The following is a 16528-nucleotide window of genomic DNA, read 5'->3' as shown; positions in this document are numbered from 1 at the left end:
TATAATCTTAGTAATCTTAGTAGCATCAGGAAGATCCAAAGCCTCATACTTGTCTTTGACCTTCTATTTGTAGTTGTCCACCTCAATTTGAGTTTTTGCAAAATCTCTGAGTTTGGTGTCCAACTCTAATAGTGCTTCTTCTATCCTGAAGGCTTGTCTGATGCCTTCATCACTGGATGCTTCCTCTAAAGTTTTTCTGAAATTCTCCACAACTACCTCAACTGGTAAAAGCTTCTCTCGTTCTTCATCTTCAAAAATGTCCAAGCATGCATCACTGTACAACTTTTCTTCTTCCAAAATTTGCTCTCTGGCTTGGTCCTTGAGCCTATGTCTCTCATCATGCAATGTTTCCATCACTTTATTTCCATCTACAATCTTTTCTATCCAATAATCTATCATGTCTAACTCTTCTCCGGTATATACATCAATTAGAATGTGGTACCTTTGCCCTTTTATGACCTGTAGAGTTTGTAAATCCTTGCTCCATACCCGTACCTCATCCATAATACTGAAGTCCTGCCTCAAAATTGCCATGATCTTATCAACATTCTCTTGTGTAGCATGCAATAACTTCAGACTTCCTGTGATTATAGTGACACCCTTATCCTCAAGGCTGTCTCGCCAATCCTAAAAAGCTCTCAAAAATAGACTGAACCGTACACCTTCCCCTTCTCTAAGAATGGTATTCAAAGTCTCCTCAGGGCGTTCAGAATCAAGAGGACCAATAACTTCAGCTAAATATCCTTTTAAGATCTCAACTTGCCTTCAAAGTGTTCTGATCTCAATCTCATCCTGTTCCATATGGTTAAGAACCTCCTTGACTCCCATAGTCATCATGTGTCGAGAAGTATCCTGTGTAGGCTTTCCTAACCTGATATCCTTCACTTCATAGTCCTGAAGAAGCCACCTGTGCAAATAAGTCCTGGTTCTGAGTAGTAGTAATGAATACAAATGGTGTTGCATCATGTAATGGAGAGTTAGGCTTGTTCAAAATCTCTACAATGTCACAAATATCATCCTATGAAGCAAGGAATTGATGCTTAGCACTTCTCGTTATTTCTTTCCGAAACCATCTCGAGATATGTCTTTCTATAACCTTAGCTCTGGATGATGAAGGGATGTGTTCAATTACCTCCTTCCCTTTATCGCTCTTGCTTGGAGTCTCCTGTTGTGAGGGTTCTTCTTCTGTAGTCTTAGTTTTTGTAGATCCCGTAGTTTGATCTTCAATTTCTTGAGAAGGTTGTTGTATACATTCTACTACCTGTGCCTCTTTTGATGGCTCATCAGTAACCCTTGGTTCTGGTTCTCCTTGTAATGATGATTCCTTCTGAACATGTTCTTCTGAACTCGGAGGTGGAGGTGTCACTGAAACCTTATCTACCATCATAACCTGAGGTGAAGATGGGGGAGTTGGATGAGGACCTTGTCTCTCGGGTGGCATCTGCGTCCAATCTTTCTATTGAAGTTCACCTGTAGGAGTATCTCTAATCTTATCTCCGACCAATTCTGTACCCACTGGCATGAAATCAAAATCTGGGATCGAGAGAACATCATCACTTAGCTCCCTTTTCTCATTCACTCATCTTTGTACTTCATCTTCCGAAGAAGAGAGTTCTACCATTTTAGCTTGGGTGGGTGGTGGGGTATTAGTGACACTCTTCTTTCTTTCCAATTCTGTGGCTTTGGCCAGTCAAGTTCTCCTTTGTAGAGGCACCTTCTCCCCCTCATCCAACTTTGTTTCCCCCTCATCTGATTCTTCCTCAGGAATGGTTTTAGGAACATAAGGATTAGGCACTAATCTTTTATGAACTCTTTGCCTCTTGTTCATTCTAACCTTGACCCTCTTTTGCTTCTATGGAACCATAGGAGAAGCAGTCTCTTCATGTATCAGATGAATGGATGTCTCTGGAATCTCTCCCTCCTCTTGTTGGCTTGACAAAACATGAGGCAATGGAAAATCAACCTGGACATGAGAAATTCCAAAGTCTTGGGGCTCCTGGGGAGTAGATTCTCGTCATTGCTGCAGGGGCATGTTCTTCAACATGCTCTATCTAAATCCTCTGAGGAGAGGCTCTCTTCCTGTTTTCCTTCTTCTTCTCCGAACGATGGTAGTATCCCACTGGACAATCAAGTTGGTAGACTATTTTTGGCCTGATAAGAGACTAGAGTGCAAAGATAGGAACTGTAACTTTCTTCCCCTTTACCCTTTCTGGGTGAGCATGTGCATGAAATATCACTGTATCCGGAATTGGATCAAGTGGAAAGGGTTTCTTGATCCAACTCTTTGTCATTCTAATGACATGTCTTGCTCGATGATTAATATCATCTCCTTCCTCTCTATTAATTCCTACATTCAGGATGGGCCTCTCACCAACTTTATCTGTATTGAATAAGGGATCCACTAGCTCTTGTGAATCCTATAGCCTTATCTCATCCAGGATGGTCAAATTGAGAGCCTTCTCCGCTAAATACAAAGTCATTCTACAATAGTCCTCGATACGAACATCATAGTCATTTGTGGCATTCATCCAATGATCTTCAATGGCGTCCTCGTGATAGAACTCTTTTTCTGCCAAGTTTTCCACTTTACCAACATTGTCGAAGAATGGTCAGGGAGAGTTATATTCTTCAAGAGGATAATTCTCCCATTCCCACTTGAAAGTCAAGATATCCTACTTTCTCTTTACCTGGTATGCTCCTATTACAAAAGGCCAATCCCAACAAGGCCTTCATTGTTTTTTGATCCTCTCATAAGCTGACTCAATCTACCAAAAAATTTCCATTAGAACCAACTTGTCACTTGGGTATCTTGGGAGCTTCTTTGGATGGATGGATGCACCACCAACCTGAATGTATGTGAATGTTTGAAACTGGATGAAATATGCACTGAGAGCTGTGATCTGTGCCTTGGCCTCATCAGTCAATCTCTTCCCATAATCCCCTTCGATGAATCGAATGATGGCAAAGATGAAGGCATCATTCACAATTCTGTACTCCTTGCTTTGCGATGAGAGCTTCTTCTTAACTAGCTGAGGATAGACTATATACGGCCATGCATTAGGATCCTGCATACTGCCCTTCTTGTACAACCTGGGATAGTTAGTGGCTCTTGCTGCAAGTAGATTGTAAGAATTTGGCTTAGGCCAAAATTCACCCAAGAACTAAAGAACTCAACACAAACACAAAGTAGACCAAAATAGATAGAGTATGATCAGAATGACGATATTCATTCAATAACTTGATTCAAGAGTACACTAGGAGTGCCTGAATATAAAGGCCTCAAAAGAGCTTCTAGAATGCATAGAAGTCAGCATCATGATATGTCATAAAACCAGGCACATGTCCACCAGATATGGATTATCCTCCATTGAGCATGGGATTAAGTGCGATGATGTGAGGATAAGCCTACAATGGTGTAGCACACAAATTAGTGGAGTAAACAACATGTGCTAAATAAGGAGTGCGGATAACTGTGTTGTCATCATGACAACTCAGTGAATGATGCATACTCTTGTGTTGTAGACACCATGTGCATAATTAGAGTTGTGTAACTCAATGAGAGTTCACAAACTCCTAAGTGTCTCACTAAAATAATAATAAAATAATGCAAAATAATTAAATAATGCATTAACCTAAGTAAAACTTAAGTAAGTGTAATAAGTAAATACTTATTTACACCAACATAGATATACCACATAAGAAGTCATATAGAACTTCTTCTTGTCCTTTACTGTCTGCAACTGATCACACAAGTTCTCACTAAGTGTGGTGGCCCAATCTAGTGGCATCTTTGCATGTCTGATGGTCTCAATGAAGTTGACCATGAATGGAGCGAGATGACCTGCTGCAGGCAATCCCATAACTCTGCTCAAGAGAATGATTGAATATCCAATGTCATCCTTCATGTATCCTCGAGTCATATCTACTTTGTTGATTGTCTTCACCCCGAGGTGGCTTCTTAATGAAGTATGAGGAATATATGATGTCGATGGCCTCCTGGTAATGATCCTTATGCCACCTCTCAACTGCTTCATATGAAAGCCTGATAAACTGATCGACTCTGGCCACTTCCCCAGTGACGCTCTTTACCACCCTTTCATCAGGAACAAAATGCCGAGATAGGGTCATAATCAATTCAGCTGATTGCGCTATCCCAAGATGTGATGCTGCATTTACCAATCCAGAATGGATTAAGGCGGATCTCAAAGATGATATTTTGGTTGGGTTGTTACAAACTCTCAAGAACTCTCGCAAGTCCGTGTTTCCAAGTTTTGTGTCTTTGATCTCAGAGTATTCATCGTGCAACCGTGATTTTGGGTTTACGCCTTGGAACTTGTACACAACTGATTTTGTTGTTGATCTGGATGTGGATGCCATCTGATTATATTACCTGCATGTCACAAAAGAGAAAAAAAATGATTAATTATTAGATATAAAAAAAAACGTAAGAAAAGAAAAGAAAAAATGTCCTTTTAGAAAACTTATTTATTTTGTTATTTAAAAAAAAAATTAATTTTTTCTTACAACTAAATTAAACTTAAAATAAATTAAATAAAAAAAAGGTGGGTGGAGGTGCGCGCCGCCACATGTGCCCAAAAGAGGGGAGGGGGCAAGCAGCGTCGCATCGCGTGCTCATAAGGGCACGACGGCGGCTGTGCGCAGCCCAAAGGGAGTGTGTCGTGGCTGCGCCGCGTGTCCAAAAAGGGGCGATGGCGCTTCCGCGCACTTCCTCCTGTGGTCGCGCGCGTGCTGGGGTTTGAGTGGGAAAAGAAATGGAGGTAGGGGGGAGGGGGTCTCCATACATCTCCCTCTTTGCACTTCTGAAAAAATGAACAAGTAAGAAGGAGAGGGGGGTTTTATAACCCCCTTCTTTTCCTTTGCAAAGCGTGCGTGCCTCGATGCGCATGCACGAGATTTTTTTTTTTAAAATAAATAAATTACTTTTTCAAATTTTTTACTCTAAAATTCTAACTTATTTAACCGAGTTTTCTTCTTTCGACTCTCAAACTATGAGTCCGGGAGTCGAAAAAAGTAGGGGGTCCTCATTCCTAGTAAGGAATGGGGCATGTGTTGTGGAGACCACAACAATCACCCAGTTGCCACTATCATTTGATCTTTTCATCTAACCACTATGACCCCATGAAGCCTTTAAATTTGACTACTAGACATTCCATTGTGACATTGCAACTTAAAGTTTAACCTTGCGATGGTGTGCTCCATGTGTATCGATGTTTCACCATCTTAACCCTGGTGAGGACTAACCTCTTGTGACTTAGCAATGAAAGTATTTCAAAACTTCATGACTCTGACCATGGTTTCCTCTTGACCACTTGCGATGATGCGACGAAGGAGCTATGATTGTGGCCTATTTGACTTTTGCATGCTCGCGACTTAAATCTCTAAAGCTCTTTGATGGAGTGCACTGATTCAATTGATCTGCTTTCATTTGATGAATAAATCCTTTGAATTTGACCCTTGCGACGCTGCAACTGAAGGATCTCAAAAGTGTCTGGCCCACCATGACACATGTCATTTTTTTGTTATGTCACCATAATTAAAGATCAAGCAGTTCCCACTAGCAACATAATGACAGATGTAGATTCTCTTTACATTTGACAACCAAGAAGATTGTGGGCCCTTTGAGGTCTTTCTTAAGACAAAACTTGACCTGCTACCAAAGTTAATCACTCCATCACAACTTAACCATTAACTTTGATCTTTAACCCTACGAGTGAGTGATCAAAGTAATTGTTGCGTTGCATCTTGAACTCTAATTAACCCTTAGCCTCCCGCGATTATGTGATAACACATGAATCTTGACTGTTGAAGTTAATCTTTGCATGATCGCAGCTTGAGACCGTCTGAATTTGGAGTTAATTATGATGCCATGACTGGTTGTGAATTTGACTGCGTCACACTATTGTGGCCTCCTTGATGGTTAAATGCTAATTGCCTGCAAACAAGCAATGAAGGCAGTCCCACAGTTGCAACTTGAAAAGCCTCCTTAGAAATAACTTTCTAAGGCTTAGGGATAGAAGGAAAAGTAAAGATTTTTTCGTCTACATGGAAAAATATTTGAATAGTCAAAGGATGTGAACAAGGCTACCACCTTGGTTTTCATGAGATTGGCAATATTTGGAAAAGAAGGGGGGGCAAAATTGGTCAACATTTCTAGTGACTCAAAGGGGATGCTTGCCTGCTAAGCATGAACCAGTGGCCTAAAGAAATCCATTCGGCTATGGAGTCACAAAAAATGAAACCATTATATTGAATCAACCATAAAACTACAACATCTACAACTATAAAATTTCAAAACTTTGTTATCTCACAAAGAAATAGCTTGTGCTTGTGCACTTCTTGGAAAACAAAAAAAACACCTAATCTACTATGTATAAAATTTATACACAAAATATTAAACAAACCCATTGACCAGTTTGTTGAAAAGGCTGCCCTTTCTCACCAGTTGATTTCTTCTTCAATGCACATGGGCAGCTAAAAATAGTAGCAAACATGACAAGCATATTGTTGTGTGGAGCAAACTTTTCCCAACATTGAACACAATGAAGCTTTCTAGCACTGGGGCGTTACCTTGTTGAGCAAGACTTGTTTGCTCTTCCTTGTGACCTTCACCCTCATGCTCAAGGGTAAGCATGACCAGGGGCAACTTGTTGATTTGTTGTAGATCTAGATGCCTGATGGGGCATCCTCTTGATAGCGCAAGGTCAAGGTAGTATGCCATGACCATGTTGTGCTCTACAATGGTGGTATCTTGTTGGTTTGTAAGTGGATTCTCTTCCTATGAAGAAAAAATCCCCACCTTGTCTTCATTGTATTCATAAACCATCTCCTTAGGAGCTACTAGTATGGTGTGGCCCTCTACTTGCTACTGCTGCAACTCATGATCATCTAATGGAGCAAACTATTTCATGTCCAAGGATGAACAAAACATCTCCATCTCATCCCAAAAAGTCTCCTCATCAGAATCCACTTGCTCTACTGTAGTAATATGCATAGGCTGAGGGAAAACCTCATGCATATCAACATGTTCCTCCTCAAGGACAGATCTATCCTCGAGGCTCTCTTTTCCATCTTCCACATTATGGAGGACTGTTTGTTGCAACAAATGATCTTCTTCCTTAGTTTGTAGTAGATCCTCATTTTCTTCTAAAGGCTCAAATGCCATAACTTGTTCCTCAAGAGAAGGAACAACCTTTTCTTCTTTTTCTTCCTCAACAAAGGAGGGGAGATCTTCAATTAAGAGGATTGAATCCTCTTCCTTTGGCTTAGCAACTACCTCTTTGTTCTCCTCAATAGGGTGCAACTCCTCCCATGGCAACCTTGTTGGTTTTTTTTCCCTCTCCCAAAACTCTATATTTGGACCATCAGGAGTCCATACAACCAGTCCACCCTTGAAGAGTGAAATGGTGATGGGTTCGAAAGGCTGATAATGAGGCCATATTTTTTGCATAGGGAGTGGAGAAGTTATAGCAGCAAGCTCTTGCAATGGAGGGGACTTCTTGAAGCTTGGGATGACATATTTTGGAGAAGGGGTTGCCTTTTCTTCCTTGGTCTGAAAATGAGCTAACTGGAGCCTCATTCTCCTCTCTTGCTGCAATAAATTTCTTTGCAAGGTTCTCCTCAAAATGTCTATCTCTCCCTCTCCTCTTCTTCTTGTTGTAGAGAGGCCTGGTATGCCATCTCCTCCTATTGGCTCTCAAGTTCTTATTGCCTCCATATCTCATCAAGCTACCTATCCCAAGCCAACAATTGCTTAGCATTTTCATTCACTTGGCTTTTGAAAGCATGCAACTGCTCACTTTTCTCATGCAACCTCTGGTCTATCTTTATACTACTCTCCTAAAACTTGTATTCAATCTGAATTTGGAACTCCAACATCATATCTTCAATATTTTTATATGGGGATGTTGGGACTGGTGGAGCAGGGGTAGGAGGAGAGTAAAAATTTTGAGCATACTGGCTATAACCAACTTGGGGCTGAGATGGAAACTAATAATATGAGGGTTGAGGAATAGAATTGTCATGATATGGGGGAGGGGTAATAGTAGCTTTTAATATGGTCATGACTTAAATCTCTAAAGCTCTTTGATTGAGTGCATCAATTCAATTGATATGCTTTCATTCGATGAATAACTCCTTTGAATTTGACCCTTGTGACATTACAACTAAAGGATATCAAAAGTGTTTGGCCCACCATGACACATGATGTCATGTTGTTATGTCACCATAATTAAAGATCAAGTAGTTCCTGCTAGTGATATAATGAGAGATGTAGATCCTCTTTACATTTGACAACCAAGAAGATTATGGGCCCCTTGAGGTCTTTCTTAAGGCAGAACTTGACCTGCGACCATGTGACCAAAGCTAATCGCTCCATTGCAACTTAACCATTAACTTTGATGTTTAACCTTGTGGGTGAGAAATGAAAGTAATCATTGCATCATAGCTTGAACTCTAATTAGCACTTAATCTCTTGCGACTGTGTGATAACACATGAATTATAACTGCTGGAGTTAATCTTTGTATTGTTGTAGCTTGAGACTGCCTAAATTAACTACAATGTCATGATTGGTTGTGAATTTGACTACGTTGTACTATCATGCTCTCCTTGATGGTAAAATGCTAACTGCTTGTAACCAAGCAATGAAAGGCAGTTGCACGGTCACAACTTGAAAAGCCTCTTTAGAAATAACTTTCTAAGGCTTAGGGATAGAAGGAAAAGTCAAGATTTTATCATATCCCTATTGGCCTACATGGAAAAGTATTTGAATAGTCAAAAGACGTGATCAAGCCTACCACCCTGGTTTTCATGAGATTGGCAATATTTGGAAAATAGGGGGGCACAATTGGTCAACAATATCCATGGTGTAGCCCTTATATAAATATCTCACAGTAATTTAACCAATTTTTAGCACCTATTTTTTATTTCTCAATTTATAACTTTGCTCTTGATACTTCCTTGTAAATATAACCTAAAAATTAAACTTGGCTACGATCAAGTTGTTAAGTTGAAAAAAAGTATGCTTCATAATAAAAAATGAAACTTATCTCCTATTAACTTTAACTTTAAAATCAAATAGTATATAATAAATAGTTTTGAATAATTTAGAATATGTCACTTATTTACATTAAACTTCCATGATATCAGCTAAATTTAACATATTTATTTTGACAGTAAAAGTTCCAAACCAATTTCACTTCAAGAACAAGTGTCTAACTTATCATATTAGCTTGTCTTATTAGATTCTCTTCTTCATTTTCTCCTTTGATAGCAAGATTATTTGCTTCTTTATTACCTTCCTTGTAAATATATTTTATGATTATTTCTTCAAATTGATCAACAATGGCTAGGGAATATTGAAATTTAGAATTAAGGATCCAGTTTGGCATCTCTCTTTTTCTTAACACATTTAGGATAATTTGTGAGTCTCCTTTGATAACTTTATTAGATTCTCTTTTCCATTTGCTCCTTTGTTAGCAAGATTATTTGCTTCTCTATTAACTAAACTATAAATATGTTTTATTATTATTTCTTCAAATTGATCAACCATGGATAGGTAACATTCAAATTTAGAATTAAGAATCTAGTTAGGGGTCTCTCTTTTTCTTAACACATTTAGGATAATTTGCGAGTCTCCTTCAATGAATAATTTGTTAATACCTATCTCTCTACTTTGAGCTAAGCCTTCTAGTAGGGCCTTTGATTCAACAAAGTTATTAGACATTGCTCCTAAAGGTTTGGCGTGTTTAGTTAGACATGAACTTTTATCTAAACAAATAATATATCCTAATCATGCTGGTCCTAGATCACCACTAGGGACCCCATCAAAATTTAACTTTGACCATCCAGCAGGAGGAAGTCCCCATTTACATTCTTTCCTAGCGACCTTGTTGGATTTTGAGTATATCATTGGTGAATTAATTAGTTTAAACCAATTTTTATGCATATTTGCATCCCAGATTGAAAAGAAACCTTCCTCCTTATATGATTTACTAAGATTATTGTTAACTACCTCAATAATATAAGCCTCCAATTTATTAAAAAAGGATTTTGTATCAATCTTTTGATTACAAAAAAAATCTTCTATTCCTTTCTTTCCATAATTCACATAGGAGTATGAAAGGGAATATTTTCCATAAATTACTATAAACTTTAGAACAACCATGTTTCAGCCAACTTTTTGAAAAAATTCATACATTATCAGGGAATGTGGTTTGCCAATTTAATTTCTTAAATAAGAAATACCAATAATTCTTAGCAAAGGGACAATCATAAATCAAGTGTTTAGATGTTTCAAATTCTTTTTTGCAAAGTGGGCATCTAGATGGTCCTTCAAAACTCATCTTGGTAAACCTATCTCCTATTAGAATTATCTTTTGGAGAGTAGCCCAAAGGAAGATACCTGCTTTCGAAAGACATGTTGAATCCCAAAATAGATTTAGAGGGGTGTCAATCTTATCCCATTTTTGAGAATTTATTATCTTTCATACCCTGGTTTGACTTTATAATTTTCATCTTTCAAGGCTCCCCAAATTAATTTATATTTCCTATCTTTATGATTTTCCTGCCTACATTTTAAAAATTGGTTAAAAATGTACATTTCTTGTGATGAAAGTGGAGTTTCATCTAGGGTTTTCCATTGCCATCCTCCATATTGATTATCATTAGTTTTAATTTTATAATCACTCACATTCTTATCCCACATAGTTGAAAGAGTGTTTTTTTATGTTAGAAGGTAGATTTACACTATCTGAACAAGGGAGCCCATCCCATGAATCTTCCCAAAATAAAGCATCCTTCCATAAACCGATATCCAAAGTTAAGTTATTAGCAATTAATGGGCTATGGTTCAACATAAAGTTCCAAATTCTTGAACCTTTTGGAGGGTTTTTAGTTCAAAACAAATACAAAGAATTATTATTGTCTAAATATTTATAAAATAAAAATTTGGCCAATTTACTATTATGTTATTTAATTTAGATTCTCCAAATAAGTTTTGCCCCTTGGGCTTCATTTTGCTAGCTTTGATTTTTTTGCCTAGGCCTCCAAATTCTTTAGGTCTACATATTGTTTCCCATTTTATCAAAGCTAGTTTTTTCTTATCTCTAGTACCTTTCCAGAAGAAGTTTTTAAGTTTATAGTTAATTTCCTTTTTAAACCTTTGGGTAGGGGAAGACATGACCTATGGTATGTGGGGATGGCTGAAAGTATTGCTTTGATCATAGTCATTCTACTAGCTTTAGTTAACCATTTCCCTTTCCAACTTCCCATTTTTTTCCTAAAATCATATCCAAAGCTTACTTTCTATAATGCCTTTTTCAAGTTGAATACCAAGGTATTTTCATGGAAAGGTTTCTTTTTTGAATTCTATTGTTCTACAAATTTCTCTCTCCACTTTTTCTTTGGTATTAATAAATAAAATATCTGATTTGTTAGCATTTACTTTTTGGCCTGATGCTTCCATATAATTATTTATTATTTGATTAAAATTTTGAGCTTCTTCCAAAATGGTTTCTCCTGGTAGAATTGTATCATCTACAAATTGTTGACGTGTTACTTTAGGGACCTCCTCAGTTATTGTGATTGCTCTATTTTTCCTTTTAGTTTGAGCTTTTATTATAACTCTGCCAAAATTTTATGCCTTAATAATGAAGATAAAAGGTGATATAAGATCCCCTTGTCGTATTCCTCTAGATATGCTAAAAAAAACTTCAAGGGTACCATTTATGAGAAGGGAGATTTTTAGTGTCTAAATGTACTTATCTATTAAGTTGATCCATTGACAAAAGAATTCAAAAGCTTTGAGTAGTTTACATAAGAATCTTCAATGAACTTTATTGTTGGCTTTTTGGATATCTAACTTCATTAGCATATAAGATTCCTTATTAATTTTTATAGAATGTATTAATTCTTAGATTGTGATAATACCATCAAGAATTGACCTATTAGGAACAAAACATGTATGTTCCTCTGTGTATCATCTTAAAATGGAAGCACTTCCATGTTAAGAGTATTTAGCCCTCCAAGTAAGTGGTCTGGGGTCATGTCAAGTGCGTTGAATGGGTCTTTGCATGGATTTGGTTATTTTCCCCTTGTTCTACTTATCTCTCTCTATTTCTAGCCTATTTCTAGAAACTTTCTCTGTGAACTTGAGGACTTTGACTTTCTAGATCAAGGATGACCTCAATTTTAACCTAGGTCAAGGATGACCTCAACCCTGACCTAGGGAAGGGTCGACCTCATCCCTAACCCTAGGTCCATTTTTCAATTTCTGGGAGTTTCAGGACATTCAGCTTTAGAAAGTTTTATTTTCCCACTTTCGTGTCTGCTATTTTGGGTTTCAAAATGGTAGATTCTTAAATTAAATTTGATCTAGGTCATTTTCTAGGGGTTAGGGTTGATTGGGATTTAATGCTCCCATGTCAGCATTCTCTAGGAGTTTGTGCCCTAGATCTCTATGTAAGGAAGCCTTCTCTCTTTTGGACATCTACAATCTATCCATTATCTAATTTCTATAGGAAAATTTGTTATCTACTTTTTATGAAGAGCATCTACAATCCATTATCAAGTATTCTATCATTCAAGAGTTCAAGTTCCCCATTGAAGATCAAGGATTGAAGCATTCAATCCTTTGAAGGGATTTGGTTCAAGCATTCAAGATTCATCATTTAAATCCTAGATGTAGCCATCATGGTGGTGTGATCTTCCTTCAAGATCCTTTGTTCATCTTAAAGATGTATTCATTCTTCTATCAAGATGGACTCTAGGCATACAATCATGGAGGTTTTGATTTACATATTAATGTTATGTTCAAGCTTTCGTATAAATATACTTGTTTACATTTCAAATACAATTGCATATCATAGCTTCATTGTTAGAATTACTTGTACTACTTGCTAGCATTCCTTATTTAAATTCCATTATCAAGGTTGATTCCAAACCAGGGTTTGACCAAGGCAAACCCCTCATCCAAACAACAAACCATTTTTTCTTGCAGATGTAGGTGTGGAACAACGAATGGAAGAGTAGATTTGGGTACCCTTTTCATCAAACTTGTAGGACCCGTGAACATAAATTTTGTCTGAGTAGTGCAGGTCATCAACTTTTCTGGGTACAATTGTGTCCTGGGGTAAGATAGTGCCCCACTATCAGGGTCAAGGTTGACCTCCCTTCAAAAGGATAAAAGTTTTATGAGTTTTCTCCCTCTCAACAATTCCAGTTTAGAATAGGTTACAAAGATCCCTAAAATTGTACATAGACACTAGAAATCAACATTTTCCAGATTTGTCCTACTTCAAGGTAAGTATTTGTCTTTTATCTATTTCAACATTTAAGCACATACTTCTCAAAATAGGAAGACCATAGGATCTTCTTTCTCCTTATTCTCCACTACATGATCTATTTGTGCATTGATCACTTCCTCATGCCTAATCAATTCAGATCATTCCTATTGGAAATTTGGGTTGAGGATAAACCCTATTTTCACCCTATTCATTTTGGTGAACCCAACATACTTAACCTCTTTTCTTTTGTGGAATTAGATGCCCTATTGTGTTTTGCAATGTTACATTTCATTTCATATTTGTTAGCTCTTTTCTTGCATTAATATAGATTTAGTTTATACTCCTGCATTTTTTAATTCAAAATAACAATAAAAATCTATATACAAAAAATATTTCTTGCATTTTATTTGCTATGAAGATTACTAAGATGCTTTAGTGTGTGGAACTATGTTCTTTATTACCCTTCTTTTATCACATCTTTACCATAATTATGAGATTTATGAGAGTATCATTCATTTTACTATGTTCACGATCTTTCATTTTATTCTCGCTTATGCTTTTGTGAATTTAACCAATACTAGTCTTCCTACATTCAAAACTTTCATTAAGGATTCATGTGGTAGAATTATTATTCTTTTAGATTATGTGATGGACTTGGTATATGATACACCATATCCTAATCTTCCTAACCCAATTCCTATCATTCTTAATCTGATGCCTAATTCTCCATTTGTTAATCCCCATTCTTCCCATACTTATGATGGAATTAAAGCTATAATTCAGGTTGCGAATGTGCAAGATTTCTTTGATTTACCTTCTTCTCTGATTCATGATGATATTAAGGGAAAGGGTAAAGAAACTTCTTCGAAACCTATTATTCCACCTTATACAACATTTACTTATAAGCATGATAACCAATCACCTCCTGTAGAAGCTTTACATGATATGTACACTATAGGATATAATCTAATAAGTAAAAAAGGTTATAAAGATTTCGGACTTGGAGTTAATGAACATGGTATTCTGTATCCATTTCATATACCCTCTAAACTATATTTGCATGGTGTTGGTTGTTCGAAGGTGATGTTAATCATCATCCTCCTCTTCATAAATTTCTTCCCATACCTACTTTAGATAACTCTGATATTCATCAAGAGGTGGCTAAAAAGGTGTATATTGAATTGATGAATTCCAAAAAAGAAATATTTAAACCTATACCAAAAGATGCCTTATCCAAGTACACATGTCCTTTTCATTATCATACTACACACTTACTTGCTAATTGTAGACATTTCAAATTGTATGTTCATGAACAAGTTGCTTTAGGAATTATATCTCACTCTCATGTAGTTTTACAATTCCTTCATAATTTTGATATAGGGGATTCCCTTCCTTGTGATATAATATATATTTATTCTCCTCGTCTCTAGACTGGGGGGCAAGAGGTGTACTTTCATCTAGTCTTCTAGGATCCATTAGGCATTTTATTTGGCTTAATTGGTATTCTTTCTTCCTATTTTCTATCATGCTATGTTCAAGATATCTTTTCTAAGACATTTGTTTTGCAAAGGTATCCCTTGTCTTCCTCCCTGAGGGGCAAGGTTCTTCCTTCTTTCTCTTTGTCTAGGGAACTACTTTCCTTAGCTTAGAGGTATTTATTTATATTGCAATATTATTTCTTCATATTGATAGATTTTTTGACTATGAATAATCTTTTTTAAGAGGTTGTTGTCCTAGGTAATCACCTCTTCCCTATATTGCAAATTATGTTCTTTACAAACTCTTACCTTTTTTTGGTGTTATAGTTGTTTTCCTCATTCCAAAGATTCATTTTTCCTCTTCTTCATAGGAGGCTTGGTGATTGAATCTTTGTTCCCACTTGCTTTATCTTTGAAAGATGGTATTTTATCTAAAATCACTCCTATGTGGTGGGGGTCTTGTTGATAAGATCTCTTTCTTTGAGGATCCCTTTTCCATAAGTGACATATCCTTTTCATGATTATCTATGCTCTTGGATGTATAGGTCAATATCCCTTTGCTAAGAACATAGTGTACATTATTGTTAACATGATATCTCCTTGCCTTGTGAAGTAGGTATCCTCTTCCTCTTCCTTATCATGTCTAGTAGACAACCACGATAAGGAAGGGGGCATATATAGTGTCTCCCTTGTACTATAGTTTTTTATTTATATGCTAAATCCTTGAAGGGAACACACATAAGTTGATAAATCCTAAAGAGACACACATTTTTCATTTTTTATATATGCTAAATCCTCTAAAGGTAACGCACATAAGTTGCTAAATCCTGAAGAGACATGCATTGTTAAATCCTCTGAAGGTAACACACATAAGTTGCTAAGTCCTAAAGAGACATGCAATGCTAAATCCTTTCAAGGTTATGCACATTAGTCACTAAGCCCTGAAGAGATACACATTTTTCAATTTTTCAATATGCTAAATCTTTCAAAGGTAACACACACAAGTTGCTAAATCCTGAGAAGACATGCATTTCATATTCATAGTGATACAAGAAGGTGGATATATGGGTATTCCAGAAGCTATTAGAAGACACATTTAAAATTGCAAGCATAGTTTTTGGGTGAACTATTAGGTTTGGCTACTTGTTGGGCTCTCCCTCTCCCTTGGTGATTCATGGTAAGGTGGGCATCTAACTGGGCGAGGTAATCACTTCTTCTTTTCTTTCTTTTTGCTTTCATGCTAGTAGGACTAGATCATGAAGCTATGCTATTTTTAGTGTTGTTCTTGTCTTTCTTATGTAACCACTTATGTTTTTGTGATATCTTTCCAAATATGATATTAGTATGAGAAATATTTCTTAGCAAGGTTTCTTGTGGTAGTTGATTTGGGTTTGTTTAGTACTAATCCTTTCTTTTATGTTGTTTTTGTTTTCATACCCTTGTACATGTATGTTGAGCTAGAATCCTTAGCCTAGGGGCTTGTGTCCTTAGATAAGTTTTATTTTATCTCATGGTGAATCCAATTGGATCACTTATTTCTTCTCCTTTACCAAGAGTTTGCATTGAGTTCACATTCTTGCTAAACTGGGGGCTAAATGTATCATCTTAAAATGGAAGCACTTCCATGTTAAGAGTGTTTAGCCCTCCGAGTAAGTGGTCTAGGGTCATGTCAAGTGCCTTGAAAGGGTCTTTGCATGGATTTGGTTGTTTTCCCCCTATTTTGCTTATCTCTCTCTATTTCTAGCCTA

Source organism: Cupressus sempervirens, chromosome 5 (assembly GCF_028749045.1).
Source record: "Cupressus sempervirens isolate cs-2001-9-10 chromosome 5, ASM2874904v1, whole genome shotgun sequence".
Taxonomy (NCBI): domain Eukaryota; kingdom Viridiplantae; phylum Streptophyta; class Pinopsida; order Cupressales; family Cupressaceae; genus Cupressus; species Cupressus sempervirens.
The sequence above is the reverse complement of the archived record's forward strand: the minus strand, read 5'-3'. Positions refer to the sequence as shown.